Below are 12,366 nucleotides of genomic sequence, written 5' to 3'. Positions count from 1 at the left end.
AGTTCTGTAAAAAATGCCATTGGTAATTTGATAGGGATTGCATTGAATCTGTAGATTGCTATGGGTAGTATAGTCATTTTTACACTATTGATTCTTCCAATGCAAGATCATGGTACATCTCTCCATCTGTTGGTATCATCTTTAATTTCTTTCATCAGTGTCTTATAGTTTTCTGCATACAGGTCTTTTGTCTCCTTAGGTAGGTTTATTCCTAGATATTTTATTCTTTTTGTTGCAATGGTAAATGGGAGTGTTTCCTTAATTTCTCTTTCAGATTTTTCATCATTAGTGTATAGGAATGCAAGAGATTTCTGTGCATTAATTTTGTATTCTGCAACTTTACCAAATTCATTGATTAGCTCTAGTAGTTTTCTGGTGGCATTTTTCAGATTCTCTATGTATAGTATCATGTCATCTGCAAACAGTGACAGTTTTACTTCTTCTTTTCCAATTTGTATTCATTTTATTTCTTTTTCTTCTCTGATTGCCATGGGTAGGACTCCCAAAACAATGTTGAATAATAGTGGTGAGAGTGGACATCCTTGTCTTGTTCCTGATCTTACAGGAAATGCTGTCAGTTTTTCACCAACAGTGAAAAACAGTGGGTTTGTTGTATATGGCCTTTATTATATTGAGGTAGGTTCCCTCTATGCCCACTTTCTGGAGAGTTTTTATCATAAATCGGTGTTAAATTTTCTCAAAAGCTTTTTCTGCATCTATTTAGATGATCATATAGTTTTTCTTCCTCAATTTGTTAATATGGTGTATCACATTGATTGATTTGCATATATTGAAGAATCCTTGTATCCTTGGGATAAATACTACTTGATCATGCTGTGTCATCATTTTAATGTGTTGTTGGATTCTGTTTGCTAGTGTTTTGTTGAGGACTTTTGCATTTATATTCATCAGTGATATTGGTCTGTAAAATTCTTTTTTTGTAGTATCTTTGTCTGGTTTTGATATCAGGGTGATGGTGGTCTCATAGAATGAGTTTGGGAGTGTTCCTTCCTCTGCAATTTTTTGGAAGAGTTTGAGAAGGATGGGTGTTAGCTCTTCTCTAAATGTTTGATAGAATTCACCTGTGTATCCTTCTGGCTCTGGACTTTTGTTTGTTGGAAGATTTTTAATCACAGTTTCAATTTCATTATTTGTGATTGGTCTGTTCATATTTTCTATTTCTTCCTGGTTCAGTCTTGGAAGGTTATACCTTTCTAAGAATTTGTCCATTTCTTCCAGGTTGTCTGTTTTATTGGTATAGAGTTGCTTGTAGTAGTCTCTTAGGATGCTTTGTATTTCTGTGGTGTCTGTTGTAACTTCTCCATTTTTATTTCTAATTCTATTAATTTGAGTCCTCTCCCTCTTTTGCTTGATGAGTCTTGCTAATGGTTTATCAATTTTGTTTATCTTCTCAAAGAACCAGCTTTTAGTTTTATTGATCTTTGCTATTGCTTTCTTTGTTTCTATTTCATTTATTTCTGCTCTGATCTTTATGATTTCTTTCCTTCTGCTAACTTTGGGTTTTGTTTGTTGTTCTTTCTCTAGTTCCTTCAGGTGTAAGGTTAGATTCTTTCTTTTAGATGTTTCTTGAGGTAGGCTTTTATAGCTATAAACTTCCCTCTTAGAACTGCTTTTGCTGCATCCCATAGTTTTGGAACATCGTGTTTTCACTGTCATTTGTCTTTAGGTATTTTTTGATTTCCCCTTTGATTTCTTCAGTGATCTTTTGGTTATTTAGTAACATATTGTTTAGCCTCCATGTGTTTGTGTTTTTTATGGTTTTTTCCCTGTAATTGATATCTTATGTCATAGGGTTTTGGTCGGAAAAGATGCTAGATATGATTTCAATTTTCTTATATTTATTTAGGCTTGATTTGTGACCAAGATGTGATCTACCCTGGAGAATGTTCCATAAGCACTTGAGAAGAAAGTGTATTCTGCTGTTTTTGGATGGAATGTCTTATAAAAATCAATTAAATCTATCTGGTCTATTGTGTCATTTAAAGCTTCTGTTTCCTCATTTATTTTCAGTTTGGATGATCTGCCCATTGGTGTAAGCAAGGTGTTAAAGTCCCCCACGATTATTGTGTTACTGTCGATTTCCTCTTTCATAGCTGTTAGCCATTGCCTTATGTATTGAGGTGCTCCTATGTTGGGTGCATATGTATTTATAATTGTTATATCTTCTTGGATTGATCCCTTGATCATTATGTAGTGTCCTTCCTTGTTTCTTGTAACATTCTTTATTTTAATGTCTACTTTATCTGATATGAGAATTGCTAGTCCAGTTTTCTTTTGATTTCCATTTGCATGGAATATCATTTTCCATCCCCTCACTTTCTGTCTGTATGTGTCCCTAGGTCTGAAGTGGGTCTCTTGTAGACAGCATATAGATGGGTCTTGTTTTTGTATCCATTCCACAAGCCTGTGTCTTTTGCTTGGAGCATTTAATCCATTCACATTTAAGGTAATTATCAATATGTATGTTCCTATTACCATTTTCTTAATTGTTTTGGGTTTGTTTTTGTAGGTCCTTTTCTTCTCTTGTGTTTCCCACTTAGAGAAGTTCCTTTAGTATTTGGTGTAGAGCTGGTTTGGTGGTGCTGAATTCTCTTAGCTTTTGCTTGTATGTAAAGCTTTTGATTTCTCCATTGAATCTGAATGAGATCCATGCTGGGTAGAGTAATCTTGGTTGTAGGTTCTTCCCTTTCATCACTTTAAGTGTATCATGTCACTCCCTTCTGGCTTGTAGAGTTTCTGCTTAGAAATCAGCTGTTAACCTTCTGGGAGTTCCCTTGTATATTATTTGTCATTTTTCCCTTGCTGCTTTCAGTAATTTTTCTTTGTCTTTAGTTTTTTCCAATTTGATTACTATGTGTCTCGGCGTGGTTCTCCTTGTGTTTACTCTGTATGGGACTTGCTGTGCTTCCTGGACTTGGGTGGCTATTTCCTTTCCCAGCTTGGGGAACTATTTGACTATAATCTCTTCAAATATTTTCTCAGGTCCTTTCTCTCTCTCTTCTCCTTCTGGGACCCCTATAATGTGAATGTTGTTGCATTTAATGTTGTCCCTTGAGATCTCTTAGGCTCTCTTCATTTCTTTTCATTCTTTTTTCTTTATTCTGTTCTGCAGCCGTAAATTCCACCCTTCTGTCTTCCAGGTCTCCTATCCTTTCTTCTGCCTCAGTTATTCTGCTATTGATTCCTTCTAGTGTAATTTTCATTTCAGTTATTGTATTGTTCATCTTTGTTTGTTTGTTCTTTAATTCTTTTAGGTCTTTGTTAAACATTTCTTGCAGCTTCTCAATCTTTGCCTCATTTCTTTTTCTGAGGTCCTGGATCATCTTCACTATCAATATTCTGAATTCTTTTTCTGGAAGTTTGCCTATCTCCACTTCATTTAGTTGTTTTTCTGGGGTTTTATCTTGTTCCTTCATCTGGTACATAGCCCTCTGCCTTTTCATCTTGTCTATCTTTCTGTGAATGTGTTTTTTGTTCCACAGGCTTCAGGATTGTAGTTCTTCTTGCTTCTGCTGTCTGCTCTCTGATGGATGAGGCTGTCTAAGAGGCTTGTGTTAGTTTCCCTATGGGAGGGACTCAGATCTTGGCTAATCTTTGTCCTTGTTATTTCCACACAGAAAGGAATTTTGTCGAGTCTCCTCACCCCCAATAAAAAACTTGTTGGTATTTCATTAGGATGGCATTGACTTTATCGACCAATTTGGAAAAAATTTACATCTTAAAAATACTGTGTTTTCTGATGTGTCACCTTTGCACATGCCTTCATTATTTATTTCATTTCTAATTTATGTTAACAATATTCATACTCCCCTTGTAGAGATTGTGCACATTTTCATTAGATTTATTCCTGGTTTTGAAATTTCTGTTAACATTGTACATTGTATCATATTGCAAAATTTTATTTTTTAGTTGTATGTTGGTGGTATGTAGAATTTTAGTTAATTTTGTTTCTATTGACTTTAGATTACCAAACTTGCTGACCTCACTTATTAATCAATAATTTACCTGTAAATTTCTTTGAATTTTCTACAAATATAATCATAACCTGCAAATGAGATGACTGTTTTATCTCTTCTTTTCTAACCCTCTTAATTTTCATTCTTTTCCCTTGACTTACTGAATTGACAGTTTCTTTTCTTTCTTTCTTTTTTAATATTTATATCGGAGTATAATTGCTTTACAATGGTGTGTTAGTTTCTGCTTTATCACGAAGTGAATCAGTTATACATATACTTATATCCCCATATCTCTTCCCTCTTGTGTCTCCCTCCCTCCCACCCTCCATATCCCACTCTTCTAGCTGGTCACAAAACACCAAGCTGATCTCCCTGTGCTATGAGACTGCTTCCCACTAGCTATCTATTTTACATTTGGTAGTGTACATATGTCCATATATACACTACCACCCTCTCACTTTGTCCCAGCTTACCCTTCCCCCCTCCATGTCCTCAAGTCCATTCTCTAGTAGATCTGTGTCTTTATTCCTGTCCTGCCCCTAGGTTCTTCATGACCATTTTATTTTTCTTTATATTCCATATATGTGTGTTAGCTGGAATCTAAAAAGAATGATTGACTTTTAAATCAGTCACTTGTTTTAAGTTAATCTTGCACTTATGGAATCAATAAACTTGGTTTTGAGGAATTACTGTTTTTGTGTAGTGCCAGATTTTATCAGCTGTTATTTTGTTTACAATTTTTGCAGCTGAATTCATGAAAGAGTTGGACCTGTAATTTTCTTTTCTATGAATTTTCTTTTTCCCTTGTCAGATTTTGGAATGAAAGTTATGCTGGCTTTATATAAAACAATAATCTATTTTTTCCAGTTCATGCAATAATTAAGCAAGATTGGTATGGTTTTATTTCTTAAATTTGTGGCAGAATTAACTGGTAAAACCAGCTGGGCTTGGAGATGTCTTTGGGGGAAGATTTATAATTACAGTTTCAATTTCTCTAATAATTGTAGGATTCCACATTTTCTATTGTTAGTTGTATTTTTCTATTGTTTGTCCATTTCACCTAAATTTTCAAATATATTGGCATTAAATTCCTCCTATGATATTTGTAATATCCTTATGATGTCCTGATTTTAAAAATCATTATGATCTTTTTGATGATCTCCTTTTTATCCTGATATATTTTCTTCTTGATCAGTCTCTCCTGGGGTTTATTAGTTTTTTAGTCTTTCAAAGAATTAAATTTCAGGTTGTTTGATCTTTTCTATTGCACATTTGTTTTCTAATTCATTGATTTCTGCATTTATCTTTATTATTTTCATCCTTCTTCCTTTGGGGCTAAATTTGCTGTTTTTCTTTTTAAAACTTCTTGTGATAGGCTCATTAATTTTCAGCCTTCTTTCTTTTCTATAAATTTTTCTCTGTATCTCATTGTTTTGATGTAAGTTTTACTCTTAAAAGTTTTACTCATTTCAAATTGTTTTCTAAGTTCTGTTGGAATTTCTTCTCTGATCCATATATTTTTAGATGGATATTTTTAAACTGCCATAAGTGGATTTTCTAGTCTAAAAGTCTTTGATGTTTGATTGAAGTATTTAGTCAATTTAAAAATAGATTTGCATTTAGGTCTACCATTTTATTACTTATTGACTATTTTCAGACTATTATAAATTCATTTTTCTTCTTTCTTGCCTCATTTTAGAATATTTTTTATCATTCCATTTTTTTTCTATTTTCTTAGAAACTTCTTGTTCTTTTTGGTATTAGCCTAGATTTTTGACAACAAATATCAAATATTAATCAATAATTTTCTCTCTCCTAAGACAATACAAAAACATTAAAACCCTTAAATATCATTTATCCTGAGTAAGGTGTATATGTAATTTTAAATTCTATGTATTTATGTGTATTTGTGTGTATAAAATATTAAGATCTATATCTTAAATTCTATAAACTATCATTATTTTTTGGTATAGTCAATATGCAACTAAATTTACCCAAATAGTTATTGCTTCTCATTCCATTTTCAATTTGATCATCTCTCTGGGAGCATTTCGTTTTGCCTGAAGAGTACTCTTTAGTATTTCCTTTAGAGAAGTATGCAGTAACAAACTCCTCAAATGTATTTATTTTTTCTTCATTCTTAGTATTTATTTTCTTCATTGGTGCTGGTAATCACTCTATGGAGATGGGTCGGGCCCCTCACTCCTAATTTGGTTTGGCTGTTGAGATTGAAGACATCATATACCCCAAGATGGTATGACAAAGTTTATTACCCACCATAGTGAGGCTTTCTGGGGCCAGCACAGCAAGCTGCTAAGGTGGTCCAAAAATGGTTTTAGAGGCAGCAAAAAGTGCACTGGCTTGATCTTTTTTTGGTGATTATAAGGTTGAGTCAAGATGAAGGTTCTCTTGCACAAGCTAGGGGTTTGTACAGATTGAACCTCCCCTCCCAGCACCCAAGGACGGAGCACCAGCCTTTCTCATCAGCTTGCCCAGTTGTGGGATGGAGGAAAAAAAGGATGAGTGAGGCTTAAATGATGTTAGCAGTCAAATATCAAAAATGGAGTCAGACTTCATTATAGTTACCCTTTGATTATTCCTCTTTTTACTATTCTTTGGTAGTTGCTCTTGGGCTAATACTATGTATTATTGGTATATAAAAGTCTATTTACAGTAAATATTATGCCTCTTCCCCCTTCACTAACAGCAGTTTGATTCTATTTACCACTCCTTACCTCCATCTTTTGTGCTATTGTCATATCTTTTACTTCCACATACATTATGATTCCAATCTTACAATGTTATTGTCTTTACCTTAATAGTCCTAGAGTGTCCTAGAGTCCTAGAGTCCCATTCTCTGGGGTTCTGAACTAAACTGCAGGGGACTTCTCAGACCCCGCTCCTGTGGGATCTGGACTCCAACACTGACTCTCCCAGGCTCTCCGTGTCCTGCCGCCCTTCTCTGCCTCTTTCCTGGCCCTCTCAGAATGTACAGACGCACCAGATTGTGGGCCTGCTTCTCAGGGTTACATTCTTCCAGAGGATCTCGGCTTTATTCTCTGTCATTGTCTTGTTTACTCTCTCTTGTCTTCAAACAGGTTTATAATAATATATTTAGTCCTGTTTTTCTGGTTGCTTCCAGGGGTTACAGTTGCCTATTATACAGTTTGCCATTGTTGAAAGTTAATATTCCATCCCCATTTCATCATCACTAATATCATATTTAATCTGTGAGTTTTAAGAGAATAGATAAGACAAACATTCCACTTGAATAATAATGTAATAATTGAATGTATTACCTTCCACTGGAAAGACATCAGTGTATTGAATCACATCGTTTTCAGATTGCTCCAAACATTTTCTCTGCATTAATTTCTTGTGTCCAAATAAAACTATATGGGTAGCAGGCATCTGGACACACTGGTCTCGTTGCTCATTAGGTGTCCTAAGGACTCGTGTGAAACTGGCGTAGGTAAATGCCTCACACCAACACAGATACCCCATCACCCTTCTCATGACCGAGCTAGTGGCAGGCTCCAGGCTGGGCTGCAATTGCAGAGAAGCAGATGTTTGAACACTTTGTGAGATCTTATGGAAAGCTCTCAACAGGTGGTGGAAAAGATCAGGATTTGGTGGAATGTGGAGAAAGTTGAGACTCTCAGCAAGTTGTAAGGATCCAGATTTATAAACTTTCTTCCTTTTAGAATCCATTTCCTCATTTGTAGACAATTCCACAGGACTTGTGGGCCCTTGACGCCCATCTACAAAGTTGTCCAGATTACACTGACCAGTTTTAACTGCACACTCAGCTGCTCAGTCTGCATCCTGGTCTTTCTATCTAGGAGTGCCTTCCTGTGCTTCAACACCATCAGTGCCTGGGGCTCTTGAAATCCAGACACCCATTTTATACTTGGAAAATTCTTCTAGGACTGACCTCTTCCTACAAGCTGCAAACTATCTCCTGGTCGATTTCATGATACCCTGCAGGTCAAGTCCAATATTTCTCCCTTGTGACAGTCTTACATCAGTACCTATCCTCATGTATTACCTGAGTCTTCTCTTTTCTGGGTTCATCATTCCTAGATCTTTCAGCCATTTCTTAGGCAAAACAACTTAGAGGCCAAATAGTTAAATAGTTTACAGAATTCAGGTAAGTAAAAGAAAGGAGTGAAGTGGGCCTGGTCTTTGTATTAAACATATGGAAATATTCTTCGCTTGCACTTAGGAGTCTTTAATTTTGCTGCTTTTGTTAGACACAAGAGCAGAGAAATATCTCTCTGAAGAAAAGTGCCAGCATAAGCCTGAAGGTAATTGATAAATAACTGACAGACTTATTCCCTAGGAGACACAAGCCAGCAAGGGCCTGAGTCCACTGGGCTTGCACACCATCTAAAGGCTGCAACCTTTCTGCTCTCTGGCCCATGAGTGCCTCATAGGAAAATGGAACCCATGTGACTAGGTCTTCTGATTGTGATGAAAAAAATCAGAATCTAGATTTGTATGTGATATAGTTTGAATTTCAAATGAAAGTTCAAATCATGTTTGAGACCCTGTGGTTTGTGGTCTAACAAAGCAGTGGTCCCCTGCCTGCTTTCAGCTTACCAAACACTGTCGCTTCCTTCAGCCTGCTCCAGGAAGCCCATCTCCTTCCTGGCATGTGCCTCCCAACTCGGGAGGCCGTTTTCCAGGTGTTGTGCGCTCAGCGCAGATTAAAGTCATTCTAGATGAATTTAATTGCCACCTAAAGTCTCTTAAGCCACTGTGGGGGGAGGATAAGTAACACACTCTTATGCTTGGCTCACACTGAGTTTCCTGATGGATATGATCTCAAAACCTTTTTTTGGTCATGTCTAAATCTTGTTTCCCTCTTCCTGTTCTAAGAACTTATGGGTCTTTTGACACATGAACAGAAAGTTGTAATGATCAAACTTACCTCTTCTGTAAGGTCAGCACTTTGGCAGAAAGACGCTTCTCCCTATCAGTCCAGCTGGAGACAAAGTAGCCAACCCTCATCACTCTGAGTTCCAATTAAGTCAATTCACACTCTGTCTCTCCAACTGAGGACAAGGAGACATTTCTATAGGGAACCCAGCGCCTCCCACCTGCACTTCCTTGGGTGCTCCATCCTCCTCCCTTTACTCAGGGTGGTTGGTCTTGGGGGCTAAGGGACTTCTTTCTCATTCATCCTCTGGGGACCTCGGGGCAGACCCTGTTTGTCTGTGATGCATCTGTTGCTGCTGGTGTGCTCACGTCTCACTAAGTCTCAGGGGATAGAAATAGAAGAGAAATCAGATGACATATTATCTTTAAAGGCCACACTGTGACCTGTGTATTTAACTTGTTAGCAGCAGAATGAGAGAAGAGAAAACTGACTCAGGGAAAGTGAACTCCACCCTGGCTCAGAGCTGAATCATGTGCTTAACTGGCATGTCCCAGCCCTCAGAGACCCCGAAGTCAGGAGACCTTCCTCTTCTAGACAGAGTGAAAGAATGTATGTGACCTCTGTATGCAGACCTGTGATTGCTGCATGACAGGACAGGATGAGAGCCAAAGCAGGCAGCAGTTAAAGGATGGAGGTGGCCCTCCTGCTCACGGGCTGTGGGGCCAATGAAGTTGTGATGCACTTGATCCTTATGGCATGTTTAATTTCAATTATTAATAATGTGTTATATGCCTTTTTCCTGTTACCAAATTCAAGTTCGTGTGCCCTATGTACAGTAAGGCCAAACAAACCAAAACATCGAAATTTGGAGCAGAGAAAGGTTTATTGCAGGGCCAAGTAAGGAGATGGGTGGCTTGTGCCCCCAAACCCCAAACTCCTTAAAGGGTTTCAGCAAAGCATTTTTAGAATTTTTAAAAAAGACTTATTTATTATTTATTTATTTTTGGCTGCATTGGGTCTTAGTTGTGGCACACTGGATCTTTGTTGAGGCATGCGGGATCTTTTGTTGCCACATGCAGGCTTCTCTCTAGTTGTGGCATGTGGGTTTTCTCTTCTCTAGTTGTGGCGCATGGGCTCTGTAGTTTGCGGCAGGCAGGCTCTAGCTGAGGTGCGTGAGCTCAGTAGTTGTGGCACGTGGGCTTAGTAGCCCTGCAGCATGTGGGATCTTAGTTCCTTTACCAGGGATCGAACCTGCATCCCCTGCATTGCCAGACAGATTCTTTACCACTGGACCACCAAGGAAGTCCCAGCAAAACATTTTTAAAGGCCAGGGGAAGAAAAGGTGTGGTTAGCTGTTGCAAACTTCTTGGTGTAGGAATCTTTTGTTCTTGCAGCTGTCCACATAGGTCAGGGCACACTGTTCCTATAAACCTCCCACAAGACAAATGTTATTCTCTGTTCTGCAACTTTTTCTCTCTAAATGAATGGATTCTTAAAGGTCATATCCCTAAGAATAGGCTATTTCAGGCTATAGGCAACATTCTTTTTATAAAAGGTGCAGAGCCAGCATGACTAAGCACAGGTAACAGAGCACAAAGATTAAAGTAAAAGAAACAGACCTAATAGGGAGTCAGATTTGTTCTTCCCTATTACATTCCATTCTGTATAAGTAAACATACCAAGGTTTATATGGACACACAGTTACATGAACACCAAGGCTGACTTTCTGGGATGCCAGTTAGAAGGTTGGTTCCTATAAATCTGGAAGAACTGAGACAGGCTGGGACCTGGGCCTCTTTGCTGCAGTGCTGCAATGCTTGCAGCTGGACACACCTCTCCTTGAGCAACAAAATACAAAGAAACTATACAGGACTAAAAATAAGTGCATGCATGTATAGTTGGGGCAAATTCTGGACCCAAAAATACAAAGAAACCAAAAAACCCAACTACCAATTTTGAAGACCCTCAAGCAAAAACAGGGTGTTGGGAGCAAAAGCAGGGTACTGAGCATGCCCCCTGCACACCACCTAAGGGGTGGGCAAAACATCTAAGCCACCCCACCAGCCCAACCCCTGGACACACCTCTACCCTCACCCCATATAAGGAACCAGCTCACCCCCACTCAGGGAGGGAGCAAGCAAGGGAATCTGTTGTTTGTCCTTGCTCCCCACTGCTGCAACAGGAGCCCCAATAAAGCCTTGCCTGAATTTCCTGTCTTGCCTCTAGTCAATTTCTATTGATTGGGGAAGGTCAAGAACCCTGGTCAGTATCAGAATCTCCTAAGAGTTTGTCTTGTTTCCTCCCTGCGTTCTTAGACAGCCTAGAGATCTCAGCAGAGCAACAAGGGGCCGTGGGCTTTGGCAAGAATGTGACTGCCTGGAGAGCAAAGGAAATCAGGGCCCCAGGTGCCGCCCTCCCTTGCTACCTGTGACATCAGGGTTGGGGGGGCAGCATCTCCTTGGTCCATTTATGGACTGTATGCTTGCCCAGGTTTCCAGGGCATCTGGAATGTCCCTTTCCCACTGTTAAAAGGGTTTTCTTACTATCTACTCTACCAGGCTCCATGATCATTAAATAAAAACTATGCCTATAAAATAGAAGAGGCCGTATAAATGCTGTTAACAAACCCTGGTAGCCTGATAGGGTCTGACAGCTGCACTGAATGTAAATGAAGATGATCCAGAACCCACAAAGAGCTGGGACCTCTGGGGATGTTGCTCTTAAATTCAGATTCCCTGACCATACTGCACAGAGTGTACACCACAGATTGTTTTATAAACAAGTCTTTATAAATTGTTCTGGAGAAAATCCAGTGGTGTAAAGGGAGTCTTACTAATGGCACCACTTTCTTTTAAGAAGACCAGAAATACTTCATGATAAAAAAGATGCATGAGTTTTCACAACATTCAGTGAGTCAAGGCCGTGCTAATCCCTGCCATCTGCTCCCCTGTTGTCTCTCAGCTCCCTAGAACATTCTGCCGTTAAATGAGATAAACAAAGGGCAGTCTCAGCAGCGTGAAGATAGAAAATGAGCAGAAGCACCACGTACCCCACTCACTCCGTGGACCCAGAACCTTCTGTGCACTGTGCTGGCTGAGAGCCAATGAGTGAAAGGCAGCCCTGTGCCTCTTGGAGCATCAGTTGCGGTGGCCTCTCAGGGAAACACGGGGCAGAGTTTGCAGTGGACCTCACAACAGAGCAGACCTGCCCTTTAGCCAGCACAGGGTAGGTCCTGGGTGCCACCCACAGCTGGAGTAGGAAAGGGTGGGGGAGAGTAGGGGTGGCGGCTGCACACCAGGCGCTCCCCCTTTTTCTGGCAGGCAAATGAGAGAGATGTGTAGCCTTCTGAAAAGTGGCTGAATCCTGGACTAAGACGAAGGGAGCAAACAGGTCAGGTCTCACTTCTGATGTCTGCAGAGTGCCAGCACTCTCCCTCAGCCCTCACATCTGGTATCATCTGCTGGGCTGGGGAGGGACACAGGACATTAACTTGGCACCACTCAAGGC

The sequence above is a fragment of the Delphinapterus leucas genome, chromosome 2 (assembly GCF_059928025.1).
Source record: "Delphinapterus leucas isolate spDelLeu-1000000601 "Yukka" chromosome 2, BTC_Dleu_Yukka2, whole genome shotgun sequence".
Taxonomy (NCBI): Eukaryota; Metazoa; Chordata; class Mammalia; order Artiodactyla; family Monodontidae; genus Delphinapterus; species Delphinapterus leucas.
This window is presented reverse-complemented; position numbering follows the sequence as displayed.